This window comes from Mauremys mutica, chromosome 1, assembly GCF_020497125.1.
Source record: "Mauremys mutica isolate MM-2020 ecotype Southern chromosome 1, ASM2049712v1, whole genome shotgun sequence".
Taxonomy (NCBI): domain Eukaryota; kingdom Metazoa; phylum Chordata; order Testudines; family Geoemydidae; genus Mauremys; species Mauremys mutica.
Window position 1 is genome coordinate 351300462 of NC_059072.1, and position 16966 is coordinate 351317427.

The 16966-nt window shown below is 48.6% G+C and overlaps 1 protein-coding gene across 6 annotated transcripts in view; it reads right to left on the reverse strand.

The window, feature by feature from the left end:
* Positions 1-16966, reverse strand: part of GDPD5 (glycerophosphodiester phosphodiesterase domain containing 5) — a 329762-nt gene that overhangs the window by 89375 nt on the left and 223421 nt on the right. The gene's annotated exons all lie outside the window — the stretch shown is intronic.

Below are 16966 nucleotides of genomic sequence, written 5' to 3' on the forward strand. Positions count from 1 at the left end.
CTTCATCACTACAGCCCATTATATCTAGGGAAAAAAAGCTACATCCCCGATGCAGATTTGATGGATACAAAACATGACAGCCTGTCAGCATAGCAGCACAGATCTCCATGAATACATCACTTGGTGCTCCTCTTTGAATACAGGAGTCCAGCTCAAGGTTTCTATCCTGATTTCAAGATCCATAAAATAAGGGAATTTGAGCCACACAAACTGAAGTGAGGGGGAAGGGTTCACAGATACTCATGAGTGCCTGAACTGCTGAGCGTCACATGGCTCAGACAGATACTGTTCCGTGTATTTATTGCTTTTGCCATCTACATCCCTTAATTAAAATCCAGGGGGAGTTTATCAGAGGGGTAGCTGCGTTAGTCTGGATCTGTAAAAAGCAACAAAGAGTCCTGTGGCACCTTATAGACTAGCAGACGTATTGGAGCATAAGCAGACGTATTGATGTGTCTGACGAAGTGGGTATTCACCCAAGAAAGCTTATGCTCCAATACGTCTGTTAGTCTATAAGGTGCCACAGGACTCTCTGGATTTTAATGAAAGTCTTCACTTGATGTTTAATATTAAAAGTTTAAAACCTGTATTACTGTGTTATAAAAACAGATCCGTGTTCCCCAGAATCTAGATGAAATCAGGAATTCAGAATTTATTATATAGATTTAGAGGAGAACAGGATCTAGCCTGCTAGCTCCAAAGCCTCATGTACCCTTCCTTTTTCCATCCGTGGTTTGATTATGCAGATATAACCTCTATGCACCGGTGACTCGAAATAAAATCAGCTCAATATATGCACCATAGGGAATCACCCCAGGCAATACGTTTAAAACATTTACTTATTTTTGAGGCATGAAGCATAAAAGCTGGGAAGGACATCGCATATTCAGGGCTGCCAGCCTTTTAGATAAAGGATGAAAGCCTGCAGCGATATATGTCAAGCTGTGGTTTTGGTTCGTCTCTGTATACTACATTTCAATCCCAAAGGACTCCATAACTCTTGTCAAGTTCAAGGCCCCATCCTGCGAACATCTGCCTACGTGAACCACATTGTCCACATGAATAGTCAGTTTAACTCAGTGGGATTGCTCACCCGGGGAAATCTGTGCAGGGCTGGGCCCTTAATACAATATACCAACTATACACAGGGATTACCACACTGATCTGTGAAGCATCGCTGCCTCTCAGGTGAGCGGTGGCAGCTGATTAGAAGCACCTGGCAATGCGTTTGCAAAAGTCTGGGTCAGGAAATGAAGACTACTTTATCCATTTGAAATTGCAGGTGCAGTTTCAGACAGGCAGAATGCAATAGGGTGTATGTGTGTTTAGGATTATAGTTACACTATTAGTATTTTCTTTTCACACTTTAATTGGGACAGGTTGAAGAGGGCCAGTGGCACTGCCTGTGTGAGAGATGACAGGCACTGCAAACAGCCAGCTGGCCACATCACAGCATCATTTTTTTTAAATCTTCATAACCTTCATGGGGTTAAGGGCCCCAAGCAGGGATCAGGGGCCCATTGTACTTTATGAAGACAGCTTAAAATATATATGGAGATGGAGATATACCTATCTCATAGGACTGGAAGGGTCATCGAAAGGTCATTGAGTCCAGCCCCCTGCCTACACTAGCAGGACCAAGTACTGATTTTGCCCCAGATCCCTAGAATCATAGAATATCAGGGTTGGAAGGGACCTCAGGAGGTCATCTAGTCCAACCCCCTGCTCAAAGCAGGACCAATTCCCAACTAAATCATCCCAGCAGGGCTTTGTCAAGCCTGACCTTAAAAACCTCTAAGGAAGGAGATTCCACCACCTCCCTAGGAAACCCATTCTAGTGCTTTACCACTCTCTGAGTGAAAAACTTTTTCCTAATATCCAACCTAAACCTCCCACACTGCAACTTGAGACCATTATTCCTTGTTCTGTCATCAGGTACCACTGAGAACAGTCTAGATCCATCCACTTTGGAACCCCCTTTCACGTAGTTGAAAGCAGCTATTAAATCCCCCCTCATTCTTCTCTTCTGCAGACTAAACAATCCCAGTTCCGTCAGCCTCTCCTCATAAGTCATGTGCTCCAGCCCCCTAATCATTTCTGTTGCCCTCTGCTGGACTCTTTCCAATTTTCCCACATCCTTGTTGTAGTGTGGGGCCCAAAACTGGACAGTACTCCAGATGAGGCCTCTCCAATGTCGAATAGAGAGGAATGATCACATCCCTTGATCTGCTGGCAATGTCCCTACTTATACAGCCCAAAATGCCGTTAGCCTTCTTGGCAACAAGGGCACACTGTTGACTCATAAAAGTGGCCCCCTTCAACGATTGAGCTCACAACCCTGGGTTAAGCAGGTCAATGCTCAAACTACTGAGCTATCCCTCCCACACCTTAAAGAATTTACACTCTAGATTGCAACAGGATGACTTGTGAATGAAAAACAGAGAATGGGGTAACAGCCACTACTTGTCTCACTATTACCAGCTGTTGTTGGCTTGTAGGCACTGTAGCAGAGGCGAGGTTTAAAGGGGACCCTCGTTCATACTGTCTGCATGTCAGTTACCAGTGCAAGTGTCTCTGCCTGTACCACACAGGTGCTTCTGCTTTTCCTACATGCCACTTGGCTGGGCACTTTTTTGATCGCCAGTGCATTTTATTACATTGCAAACAGTTATGCTGCAAAAGCCAGGATGCGCCTGTGTGTAGCCAGTGGAAAGTGACGTTTCCTCCATCCCCAGCATTAGCCTCACAGTAATTAAAGCCTCACGCGGAGTTATTATCCTCTTTCCTATTATTTTCATAGAATTTTAGGCTATTTTTAAAACAGTGCTGTTTCCGTACACCACTGATGTCAGGACGTGAATGCATCCCAAAGCAGGTGGCTAATTGGGGTCTGGTACATACCAAGCAACTGGCCCATTTTTAATATCAAACCTTGATGCTTGAGTGGCTTAATGCATATACAGAGTTCTGCTATTTCCAGTCCAGTTAGCATCTTCCACAGCTACTCTTATTATATGTGGGAGATTTCTTCCCTATGCCATCCACTCACCCAGGGCTCCCGACCCTCTCACTGGGACCATGGGTTCCATTAACATTAAATTTTAATAAGCAACACCTTCCTCCCATATGATGGGGCATATGGTGACCAAAGCAGCCTTCCCTGGAGCTTTCATAATGGGGCTCCACTTCATACATCAGTTCATTAATTCTCCTACTTGTGAAGCATAGAATGCACACTTTGGATCATCTGTTTTCAGAGAGCCCACAGTCTCCTACCAATGTTGCGACCTGCTCTATATTAAGGCTGAGGTGGATGAGGTGGGACGGCACGGCATCCCTCCAGCATGTGCAAAGCTGTCCATGAGGTCTTCTCCATCCAACCCTTGTTGGATCAAACACGCAAACATGGCAAGGTGGGATTCCGGCATATGGAGCAGATGGCCAAGCCACCTGAGACAGCACTGAGTCACTTGGGAAGACACTGGAAGCACTGGAGCGCATTGGAGTGGGTCCAATGCCTGTTACGAGGTGAGACCACCATATGCCTTCAATACGTCATTGCGGTTTCCTGTCAAAAGCATTCAAATTGGCGCATTTGCAAAAGAAGAGGGCACACAATCAGAAAAACTGCTTGTCCCAGGCTCAACAGAATTGCTTGTTGTGCTCCTCAGTAATACAAACCGTCAGTAGATTAACTCCAGGATAAGTGTACAGCTGCAAGGAGAAGGAAACCATGGACTATGTTTTAGGATTGCATTAGCAGCTGTCTGACACTCAGGCCCCATTAGCGCAGAGGTTGTACTGTGGGACACAGCAGTCTATTACTGATGTCTTCAGATGCCACCAAAAGGATTGAGGCTCCATTGGGCTAAGCGCTGCAAACACACACAGAGACAATCCTTCCCACAACCCAGATACAGAGACAGATGAAGGGCAGGTACGTCTATCATATCAGCACATGGATATGGGATAAATTGTCGGTTTTCTCAGTTGCAAGTTTTGCTGTTAATTTAAATTAACCCTACTACTAATCCTGATCTACCCTATGAAATATTATCTCTATTTTACTGATGATAATACAGAAACAGAGAGACAGTAATGCTCCTGATGACAGGAGGAAGCAGTGTCAGTGCTGGGAGTAAGACTCGGGAGTTCCTGGCTCCCAGACCCATTCAGACTTCTAGACCGGGCCATGCCCACATTTTTCAAACATGGTCCGTGATTTTGGGGTGCTCCAGTTTTTGGTGAGACAAGCGGAGCGCTCATAACTAAGTCAACAGAACTGTGTGTGCTCGGCATCACAAGTTGGGTACCCAAAACTCCAAGCATCCAAAGTCATCAGCCACTTTTGAACATTTCGGCCTAAGCGCGATGTTCACTTATCTCTCCGCAGGCCTAGCATGAGCTATCTCCATCTGTGATCTAGATTCAAATGAGGCCTTCTTTCCCAATCCTCCTCTAGGGCTTTTGCTTCATTAAAAAAGTAATTCCTTTTGGATTTTATAATGGAATAAACTAGGAGATTGAACGACATGATGCACTAGCTGGCACCATTACAAACTAGAAAGTGCCATAACTCATACCCTGCTGGCTAGTGTCCAGTACACTTCAGCTGCCAGAAGGCCTGCAGGCAGTGCAAAGCAGCTAGGCACATTCACCCATACAGAGTTGGAGCCACCTGCAGCGGTGACACTCCAGAGGGGTCAGGATCCTTCATTGGGATCTACAGACTAATGCTAGAAGGGAAAATAACGTGCTAGGGAAGCAGTGTTGTCTAATGGTTTGAGCCAGGACTTAAGGGATCTATTCCAAACTCTGCCAATGAGACAATGGGTGAGTTTAGGCAAGTCACTTAAGCATTACGCTTCAATTTATCCAGCCGCTTTATAGATGTAATATTGCCTTCCTCATTAGGGTACTTCAAAGGAAACTCAGCAACTGATCTTTGCAGAGCTTTGTTTGGATCACACAGTTTGGATTTCTCCTGGTTTCTTTCAGAGACCTGGCAAAATTTTCCAGCAGTCCAGGTTTGCTCATCACCTTGGCAACCCTGCTCCACTTTGGTTTCAAATTGCATTGTGAATCTGAAACCAAGTGAGTTGTGTGCAGTTAGGGCTTTGCTGCAAACATTTTACCTGGGCTATACTCATGTGGCTTCATTGTCTTTAACAGGTCAGCAGATTAAAAAAAAGCTGTAGAAATGTCCAGGATGGCTTTGAAAGAAGTCTGAAGTATTCACTTTACATTCCTTTGCTATGACAAGCAAAAGCAGTGCTGAAAGAAGCCCTGGCCAGTTCTCTAAGTGCGTCCACACAAAAAACACTCCCCCCACTCCCAGGCAGCAAGTCTCAGAACCCAGGTCAGCTGATTGCTGCAGAGCTAAAAATGGCAGCGTAGAGGTTTGGACTAACCAGGGTTCAGAGCTTAGGCTCCAACCAAAGCTCAAATGTCTACACTGCTATTTTTAGTCCCACAGCATGAGCCCCTTGAGCCAGAGTCAGTTGACCTGGGCTCTGAGACTCACTGCTGCTTTTTTCATAGGGTGACCTGGGGGGCAGGAGGGTGGGGGAAGAGTTGCACCGTGTAGACATACCCAGAGAAACTGGGGTTATGGCATCGGGGCTTACAAGAAAACAGTGAGAAAAAAAATGTGCGTTTGATATGGAATGACAGAAAAAAAGATATTGGGGATCTTGAGGGGAATTTAAACCCTTGCACTTTTCCCTCAGGTAAAACAAAAATAATAAAAAAAAATTAGAACATCAGCCGCACACAAGTATTTGCTGAACATTTGGACCCAGTTAATTTGTATTATTTATATTGTGACAGCACATGGGAGCCTTAGTCACAGACCAGGACCCCATAGGGTGAGGCACTGTGAAAGTGCAGACCAAACAGATGGTCTTTGCCCCCAAACAGCTCGCAATCTAAGATGAAAGAGAGGCAGATACAGATAGATGGGGGAGCACACAGAAACAACACGTGTCAGCGTGGTAAGTAAGCAACGAGGAGAAACCATGAAGAGGAAAAACACGAGAAGGAAAACGAAGTGCCATGAGTGACATTTCAACAAAACTCCCCAGGTGCCGCCCTCTGAGACTGAATTTCTCTTCGGCATTTTAAGTTATTCTCCCCAGCCTGCAACATCAAATTATTCCAGGACATAAGACATCCCAAATAAACATGTTCCACTCTAAATGTCTATGAGGATGGACAGGCCATGCTCAATAAAACTGTCAAGTGAGCTGACAGGATACAAGCTACCCCCAAACACATCCTCAGGAGCACTATGTTAATCTCACTGCTGAAAACATGAACTTGTTTAGAGACAGCCCTGTCTTGTATTAGTCATTTCTGGCAGAAAATCGCTACCATCATTAGATTTTTTGAACACTCATTCAATAACTTCAGCATCCTAACAGGCAGTTTATTTATGGGATCAACTACCGGTTCCATTTTTAATAGAATTTGCACACTGTCTTTGACAGGAAGATGATTGCTGAAGTGATTTAGCTGACAGTAGCTTGGGCTTTGCTCTAAAGCGTTTTAGAAAATTGCTAAGATATATTGCAAGAAATTCAATTTTATTATAGGTGGGCTGAGTAAAGTTGCCTGAACTTTCCATGAAAAAACCTTCTTTTAGTTGCTTATAACTTGGCAGGTAAAATCTCTGAAAAGTCCAGCCTCAATCACCACGTTCCATCCCCACACAGAACCTAGTGCTGACCTGACTGTGCAGGTGCCATCCCCACAGAGAAACAGCGCATACTCCTGCCCAGGCTACAGGGACTCGGAAGAACTTTTACTTTAATGGCTGCCCAGGCCAGCGTGGGGCCGGGTACCAGAACTAAAAGCAAGAAGTCAAGTATCAGAGGGGTAGCCGTGTTAGTCTGGTTCTGTAGAAGCAGCAAAAAATCCTGTGGCACCTTATAGACTAACAGACGTTTTGCAGCATGAGCTTTCGTGGGTGAATCCGAAGAAGTGGGTATTCACCCACAAAAGCTCACGCTGCAAAACGTCTGTTAGTTTATAAGGTGCCACAGGATTCTTTGCTGCTTCTAAAAGCAAGGAGCAGCTCTCTCCTGCGCTCTCAATGCCCTGGCTGCATGGAGAAGGAAGCCATCCGATCTGAATGCAGAGGGGACAACACGCGGACTAGGAAGAGGGGAAAAGGACTAGGCTGGGACAAGGAACCTACCGAAACTGAGGACTGGAAAAGGGAAAGAAACTGAGCGGGAGTTGGAGAAGGGAGCCGGGAACGGGAGCCATGGATGAGGGGGAGAGACTGGGAGCTGGGGAGGGGAAGAGGAGAAAGTTGGCTGGGAAGGAACACCTGAGATCCGATGATAAGCTTGAGGGAACGTGGGACTGGCTGGACAAGGAAACTGGGACTAAGCCCCTGTCTGCATGGAAGAAATGGGGGAGGAGAGCGCTCTGACAAGGAGCTGGGACTGGTGGGGCTAAGAGACTGAGGAAAGGAGCTGGGGAAGGTGGGGGAGGTGACTGAGATTGGATGAGAATCACAATGGTGGCAGGGGGGAGAGAAGAGACAGATTAGAGGAGAAGCTGGGGGTGGGGTGGTAAATTGGAACTTGGACTGAGATAGTGGGGACTGCCGGAAGAGAAAGGGCGCTTTCATGGTTAAGGCAGTTGAATGCGTTCCTGGAGAACTGGATCCTACCCGCTGCCTCTGCCCAAGTGTTCCCGTGTGACGCTGGGTAAGTCACTGCAACTTAACTTTCCCCAGTGGTCCCTACTTGGGAGCGGCTCATTTTCTGGGTGCCTGGCTTGAGACTCTGGCATCTGATGTGCGGAAGTGCTGAGAACTCGGAGCTGCTGCTGCTGCAGTCCCTGGGAGCCGTACTTGAACATAGTTAGCACTATATAATGCTAAGTACTCTGTAGAATCAGGTCCTAGGTATCTCATATTGGGCACCCAAAATTAATGGATACTTTTGACCTTAGTCTCACTGTAACTCAGCTCCCCACCTGCAAAATGAGGCTCACACTCCCTCACTTCACAGGGGCGGCTGTGAAGATAAATTCATGAATGTTTGTGAAGCATTCGGATACTATAAATCAGGGGTCTCAAACTCAAATGACCCCGAGGGCCGCATGAGGACTAGTGCATTGGCCCGAGGGCCGCATCACTGACACGCCCCCTTGCTGCCCCTGGCCCCACCCCCAATCCACCCCTTCCATGAGGCCCCGCCCCTGCCCTGTCTCTTCTCCACCTCCTCCCCTAAGCGCGCGCAGTTTTAATAAATATATACACTCAGTAATGCACCTCACTCAAAGGACAAAACACGCACTTAGATTTACTGCCTAAGGCTCTGGGAGGGAGTTTGGGTGGGGGAGGGGGTCTGGATGCAGGCTCTGTGCTCGATGCAGGCTCCAGGCTGTGGCAGGGGGTGGGGGTGCAGGCTTTGGGACGGAGTTTGGGGATAGGAGGGAGTGCAGGGGTGAGGGCTGTGGGGCTGAGGGCGAGGGGTACATGATGCAGGAGGGGGCTCAGGGCTAGGGAAGAGGGTTGGGCTGTGGGGTGAGGGCTGTGGATGAGGGGTTCATGATGCGAGGGGGCTCAGGGCTAGGGAAGAGGGTTGGGCTGTGGGGTGAGGGCTGTGGATGAGGGGTTCATGATGCGAGGGGGCTCAGGGCTAGGGAAGAGGTTTGGAGTGTGGGGTGAGGGCTGTGGATGAGGGGTTCATGATGTGGGGGCGCTCAGGGCTGGGGCAGAGGATTAGGGTGCGGGGGGATGAGGGGTTCATGATGTGGGGGCGCTCAGGGCTGGGGCAGAGGATTAGGGTGTGGGGGGATGAGGGCTCTGGCTGGGGCTGAGGATTAGGGTGCAGGGGGATGAGGGGTTCATGATGTGGGGGTGCTCAGGGCTGGGGCTGAGGATTAGGGTGCGGGGGGAATGAGGGCTCTGGCTGGGGCTGAGGGTTTGGGGTTGGAGAGGCTCAGGGTAAGGGAAGCCTGCCTTGCCAGTACTGGCGGAGGGCAGGCACTAGGACCCTGCACCCTAATCCTCAGCCCCAGCCAGAGCCCTCATCCCCCCACACCCTAATCCTCTGCCCCAGCCCTGAGCGCCCCCACATCATGAACCCCTCATCCCCCCGCACCCTAATCCTCTGCCCCAGCCCTGAGCGCTTCCCTTCCCCCCCCCCCCAGCCCGGCCCCGGCGGGTCCCGCTTCCCTTCCCCCGGCCCGGCCCGTCCCGCTTTCCCCCCCCCCCTTACCCGAGCGCGTCTCCGGCGGTCCCGCTCAGAGCCGCGTGGTGAGGGGGCGGGGCTGGGAGCTCCACGCCGAGCGCAGCGCTCAGCCCAGAGCTCCCAGCCCCGCCCCCTCCCCACGCGGCTCGGATCGGGGCGGGGCTCAGGCGCTCGGACGGAGACTCGGCGCTCTATGCGCCGAGGCTCCAGGAGAGGGGCGGAGGCGGGAGCCTCCGCTTTTCTCTTGGGGGCCCCTGGGGAGCTCCGCGGGCCGCAGGGAAGAGCTCTGCGGGCCGCATGCGGCCCGCGGGCCGCATGTTTGAGACCCCTGCTATAAATGATGAGCACCACAGTAATTTCCTCCTGGGATTTTCTAATTTTGTCTTCAGAGCAGGGGTTGAATAATGTGCAGTAAACAAGGCCTGGGGCCACACATTTAACAATGAGGATAAAACAAAGTATTGCACAGCTGCCCATTAAATTGAGCACCGTCCATCCTGTGCACTGAATGAAGGAGGGGCCCTGTGGAAAAAGTACTGCGAGGCCGTGCAGTTAAAGACTGTACCATAATACAGATGCACAGCGGTTGTGGGGGGTGAATTAGCTTCATTCTTTTAACACAGTTTATTACTGTGTGCAATATATATTATAAAAATATGAAATAAGGTATATGGAAAGAAATATTTTTCTTAATAAAGAAGCATCGCTGTATCTCTTTTCTCCCAAAGAGAAATCATCAGGATCCAGCACCTTTGGTAATAAGACAGAGCAAGCAAATCCACTAAATAGGTTTTTAAGAATTGTGCACATATTTAATATACACGTACACTGACTTCCTCTGATTGTACCTATCAGAATGGAGCACCCAGAACAATGCACTACATCAGAACAATAGGGAGATGGGAGTGACAGGCAGGTATGTATTGTGGACGCACTGATAGTGGCTCCATAGTTAGGCCTACGTCAGGCTTTTGACTGACAGGATCTTAAAACTTCCCCGGAGCAGAAAGAATAGGTTAGATGTAGGGTGGCCAGGTGTTGCATCGCAGAGGAGCAGGGACAGAGTCTGACAACCCATGTGATCATAAGCAGAGAGTACTTTATTCATTTCCAGCATGCTCTTTATACTCTTAAAGCAGGCAAGCAAGCAGTTGCTAATTGGTTAACAAATTTAACACACCCGCAGCTGTAACTTCATAGAACTAGCCAAGGCCAACTTCTCAAAACAAAGCTCAAAGCCTAATTAACCCATCCTAAAAACCTAAACATCTTAGCTTCCCACACTACCAACTGCCAAGCTAGCAAAATATTCTCAACACCTCCCCCCTCCACCCAAAATCAAAAAGGAGGGAAAAAAAAAGGGATAAAAACATTAGCAAAATATTTCCAACTTATAACAACATAACACCACAATCTATCACAAACCAAAATTAAAACTTTATAAAGCCAACCTATATAACCATGCAATACTTAACATAACCCCAACAACACCAAACAAAAACAAAGCACAACAAATAAATGGTGTAAATTCTACAGGATTCCCCCCTACTCAATAGCACACCAACTTGTGGCAAACTCTATTACCAAATTATCCCTCAGATGTCAGGCGATCAAACTGACACTGAGGGAGGGGGGGGGTCCTAGAAAAAACACAACATAAAACACAAAAAACAATCCTGGCCAGAAAAAAACAAACAAACAAACACCACAAAACAAAACAAAAAACACATAACATAAATTTAACTCTGTAAATAAATGCATGGTACATAAAATGCTATGCAGCTAACACCAATTTTCTTAATATCTAAAAAACAAAACAAAACTACCCCTACTGGGCAATCAATCATTACATACAATATACAAATACCCTTAGTACCATCAGGCAAAAAGGGAAAATTACATCATCAATTAAATCATTTACAGTAATACAATTGCATCCTAACTTACTTCTAAATTCAACTGCTATTCCCTCCAGCAACCACAGAGTTAACTTTGTACTCTGCCTAACATCACTCGCTAGTAATTAATTACCTTTTCTATCAACTACACCCTCAAGGTTATCAACCAGTATTCCAAGCTTGTTGTCTGTTGCCCGCCGCCTGGGCCCGATCCTTTTTTCTTCTTCAAGTTCTCTATCTATTGCGTGCCTGCCTGGGCCCGATCCAAAGCACTTTACATAAAGGTATTTTGGGTCACATAAATTCAAAGCCATTCTCCCAAATTTCCTAGATTTATGCCTACAACTCCCCGCTTTAAGAATACTCAACAAACCTTTAGGCCGAGCTTTCTCAAACTTCAAAAACAAAAAACAAATAGGCTCTAAAAAACAGGGGTTAGTAATGGGGAGGGGTAATATCATTTACAATCCAATTAGGGAGGGCAATACATGCTAAAAAAAAATTCCACAACACAGGGCGCAGCCTGCAAAATAAACCCCAAAATCCAATCAATACCACAGTTTTTAGCAGGAGTCCCAAATTTTTTCCTGCCAGTGTGCAATTCTTTGCTTCTTTACCAGGGTCAGTTCTCAATGTCTTTTTAGTCAGGAATTTCTAGACATTGGCAATATCAATAATGTAAGTGTTCTTTCTCCTGTTCCACCACCATCGTGGTTCAAGTTCTACGGGGGAAATTAGCAGGACATCATCCTATACATTCAGGCAAAGCAAAAATTATCTCAATCAATTAAATCATTCAGGGAGGATCAAACAAAAAGGATCCTGGCACAGCTAACAAGCAGTTGTCCTCCAGGGGCCCAGGTTGTGTACATCTTGTTGCTTTCTCAGTCATTCCATCCACCACTGCAGCAGTCATCTCTGATACTGACACTGTTGCAGTTTCTTCAGTCCTACTGCTTGCAGCCTCAGATCCCGAATGAGCAGTGGTAATATCTTGGACTAGTTCAGGAAATAGTTTTCCAGGCACTGCTTCTAAAGGCTTTAAAGTTTCAGCTGAGGTTTCCATAGATGTTACAGTTTCTGCAATGATTTGTTCTTCAATTGCTGCAGCTGTAACAGGCACAAATGTTTTTTGAGCCCCAGAGCTTTCAATACTAAAAATGGGTGAGCCAGTATCTGCCAGCTGCACAGCTAAATTCCCTTGCTCCTCTTCGTCTCCCTTTCCACACACAGGCAGTTCTTGAGGACACATGTCGCTCTGTAGAGGGGCCCCATTTACAACTGCCCCTGGGCATTCTGATACTAGGTTAGATGGCGCATCTCCTACATCATTCTGCATGGGGGCCTCAGCTGCAACCGCTTCAGTGTGCTCTAATTCCAAGGTAAACACAGTATCTTCTACCTCTGTCGTCCCAGGTGCCTCAGTTACCCCACTCTGCATTGCATCCCCAATAAAAGCTTCCTGAGTGATTTGCCGCCCATCGGATCCCTGAAGCCGAGCGGTTCGGGTGGGCTTGCGCGAAGTAATGTGCATAGCAAAGGCAGTTTGGGGAGGGCCAGTGGATCCAAACCCTCGAGACCCGCGGTCAATCGGGGTCGGTCGGGGCACACATCCCTTGAAAGGTATTAACTGAGCAAGACGTGTACCAGCAGTTATAGTCACAGGGGGACAAAGGGCGCGTACCATTATCCCAATATTCCCCGTATGGTCGGCATCAATAAGGCCAGGCAAAACAAAAATACCTTGTTTCGATGTTGACGAACGGCCAATCAAAAGGGCACTCAGGCCAAATCCTAATGGACCATCGGTGTTGGAAGGAAGAACTTGAACCTCGTCAGTCTCTAAAACTACATCTGTCGCTGTGGCCAAGTCCACTCCGGCACTGCCACGGGTTGCTCCGGTGAGGTGTTCCAGGCAGCCGGGTTGGCGGGTGGAGGCACTTGTGTCGTCGCGCTCCTCCGAGGGGCGCTCCGTGATCCATTTCCCGGCAGCGGTGTTCCATCCTTCGTGTAACGCGCCCAACAGTCGGCGGCGCGATGTCCAAACTTATCACATCGTGTGCAAGCGCCAGTTGCAGCTTCGGGTGACACATCAGAGGCCCGCTGCCCATTTTGCATAGGGCAGTTCCGCCGGAAATGCCCGGGTTTTCCACAACCAAAACAGGGGCCGGCTGGCCGGGTCGGTCTTCTAGCCCCCCGCTGTCCCCCGAGCAGGGGTTGTAACGCCACGGCCAGTGCAGAGGCCTGTGCCTTAGCATGAATTGCCGCCTTATCCGTCTCCTCAAGCATAGCGGCCCTACCACATGCCTCAATCATTTCCATCAGGGTCGCAGTCTTGGGCAAGGTGGCTAATATACGGCGGCAAGTGGGATTTGCATTCTGGGTGGCAAGATCAAGTCCAACTGCAGTTCTGGCTTCTGGCGTCAGATTGGGAGATCTATCAATAGCCTCTCGAAGGCGATCCAAAAAGGTGGAATACGGTTCCGATGGGCCTTGTGTAATTTTAGCATAGGGAGGGACCGGCTTTCCCATCTGGGGCACCGCTTTAAAGGCAGCCAAAGCTAGTTCCTGTGATTGCTGCAGGATCCGGGGCTCAAGGCGAGCTTGCAAGTGCGGGTCAACAAAGCGACCGGCTCCCAAAAACATATCAGCAGTGGCCAGGCGCCGAGGATCATCATCCGGTAAATCCAAATTGCGGACAAGAGCCAAGTCAACTCTCTTAGCCCAATCATCTTTCCACAACAGTTTCTGTGTAGGTGTAAGAAGCATGTCAGCTAGCTTAATCGCATCGTACGGACACATTGCTTGGCCAACAAATATCTGTTCAATGATAGACTGTACATACGGATTATCTAGTCCATAAGCCATGATCGATTTCTGTGCCTCACGGATCAACTTCCAGTCCAAAGGGGCCCACCGTCTATGATTAGGGTGTTGAGGGTCTGGCGTAATCACCGGAAAGGCCTCAGGTGTTAGACCTTCAAGGATGGCTTCTCTTAAAACTCCATGCCAGCGCTGTACCGGATCCGGAGGGTCTCCAGTTGGAGGGTCCCCGGGGCCAGGCGGGGCGGGGGGGCGAGTCGAATGAAAGCACTTGTGAAAATGCGATCGCGATGATCCAGGTGGGAAACCTTCCAATTGGTCCAACTTGTCACATATATGCTGCAGCTGTCGACCCTGGCGCTCCATCTCTTTATAGAAGGCATCAAACTGAGTAAACTGAGTAAACTTAGTCAAATCGGGATATGGGTTCGATGGCACATGTTCCACCCGAGCCTCTTCTGTCCCCCCGCAATCGTGGCACCCCCAGGCCCCGTGGACACGGCATGGCTTTGGAGGGGGTGCATACGGCAAGGCTGTCTCCATAGGCTCGGGCGTATCGGGGGGTAACGGGACCGTAGCAGGATCAATCATGTCGGGGCCGATAGCCACATTGGAGGGTAGTGGGGCCGTAGCAGGGGCAACATCATCCATAGGGTAGGGGTTGGAAGCCAAAGGTATCACCGTGTCCTCACCACCGAAAAACTCTCTGGCTCCAACCGGCAACACAGAAGGCATTCCGGGCGTTGGGCGGCAAAGCTCAGAAAGGGCCGCCTGCACTCCTGCCTCGGCCGCGAGAGTTTCTACTATCTCCTTCGCCTTATTCCATACTGGACTCAGGGAGAAGGCCTCCTTATCGCCCCGAGCCACCGACTTCCAAAGCTCGGAGCCTAGCCGCTCCCAAACAGTTTTATCAAAAATTGTACTTGGTTGAACAGAAAGTCCCCTTCTCCGTCCCCACCGCAGCAGACGGGATAACTTATCAGAGGGGAGCTTCTCTCCCTGCCGCTCCGCGATGCGCATCAAATATTCATGCACCGTCCTTTCTTCCGCTGATGCAGCGGTTCCCATGTTAGCTGCTCACCTCTGGGCTGGGGTGTGCCTCCCTTTTCAGACGCCCTGCGGCTTGCCGCTCGACACTGAGCTCAGGTGCGCCCCTCTTTTCGGACGCCCTGCGGCTCCTGGCCGCTCGACACTGAACTCAGGTGTGCCCTTCTTTTCGGACGCCCTGCGGCCGCCGCTCAACACTGAGCTCAGGTGCGCCCCTCTTTTCGGACGCCCTGCGGCTCCTAGCCGCTCGACACTGAGACTCAGGTGCGCCTCCTTTTCTTCTTTTCAGTTCAGGCCACCAACACTGTCCTCATTCAATCACGTCGGGGTCACCATTTGTTGCATCGCAGAGGAGCAGGGACAGAGTCTGACAACCCATGTGATCATAAGCAGAGAGTACTTTATTCATTTCCAGCATGCTCTTTATACTCTTAAAGCAGGCAAGCAAGCAGTTGCTAATTGGTTAACAAATTTAACACACCCGCAGCTGTAACTTCATAGAACTAGCCAAGGCCAACTTCTCAAAACAAAGCTCAAAGCCTAATTAACCCATCCTAAAAACCTAAACATCTTAGCTTCCCACACTACCAACTGCCAAGCTAGCAAAATATTCTCAACAGCCAGGTGCCTGGTTTTTGACCAGAAAGTGGTCGAAAAGGCGACCTGACAGTATCCGGACACCGCTCCTGACTGGACACCCAAAGTCAGGTCACTGCAGGTGGGGGAGGCACCGGGTCATCACCCGCACCAGCCGCTGCTCAGCTGAGGCCACCTCCTACCTGCATTGGGCAGCTGCAGCTCCCAGCCCTGCTCCGAGGCAAGTCCCTCCCGGCCCAGGATGGGGACGGGGAGAGCAGCAAGCGATTGGGGAGTGTGTGGGGGGGGAGAAGGCGTGTGAATGGGGGCGGAGTCTTGGGGGAAGAGGCAGAGTAGGGCCTCTGGGGAAGGTTTTCAACTAGGGGTAAAAAAATTGAAATGAATCAGAGTAAGCTGGTTTTGTGTATAAACAAGTATTTTTGTTTGGTTGCCTCCTTTAGCCTTTACAGTGGGGAGAGGAGTTTGAACCTAGACAAACAAGTCCCACTCCTTTTACGGTTCAGTTTGAATTTTTCACATTTGGGAGGATCAATTTGAAAAATAAAAGCCAAAACTAGAATAAAAAACATCACTACAACTAGAATAGCCAACGTAGATTCAATCTGGGGTCTGATGGTCTTATGGAAGCAAACAATTGACAAGGATCAACAGGATATGACGTTACAATCCCTTCTTACACAACAGGAATTTGTTAAATACAATTACTAACTAGAGACACAAACTCGCTTCAACAACTTGAGTTCCACCTGTTTTCTCCATGTTTACCATGGAGCATACCCAATCTGGAACGCTGCACAGCCCACGGATAGTGGCTAAATAATATAAATCAAGTATATATCAATACATTTACCAATGTAGACCAGAGGTTCTCAAATTGGGAGGCGGGCCCCCCTGAGGGCGGGATGGAGAATGTATGGGGGTGAGGGTGGGGGAGTGACAAGGAAAAAAAAACCACACACACCCCTTACTGTGCACATTTTACCCACAGCAACGAATAACTAGCCATGCTGATTCCTCCAGACACAGCAAGTGCTCAGATGGCGCTGTGCATTTTAATTGATTTTGGTTACGTTTCCATAGCATTATACAAAATCGTTGCCATCTGTACGGGAATCCGTTTGCCATGAGGTGTGCACATTTCATTGTAAGCATCGACCACCATTGCAGTTTTGTTTTTGCTCTTATGACAATGGGTCGTTGGCTCTGTTTCAATCAGTTTTTAGTATCTAGTGAAGGTTGTGTGTTGGTTTTGTTTTAATTGGCATATGGACTTGTGTGGCGGGGGAAGGAGGGCATAAACTATGGCAGAAACAAAGAACATAAGAAAGGCCATACTGGGTCAGACCAAAGGCCCATCCAGCCCAGTATCCTGTCTGCTGACAGTGGCCA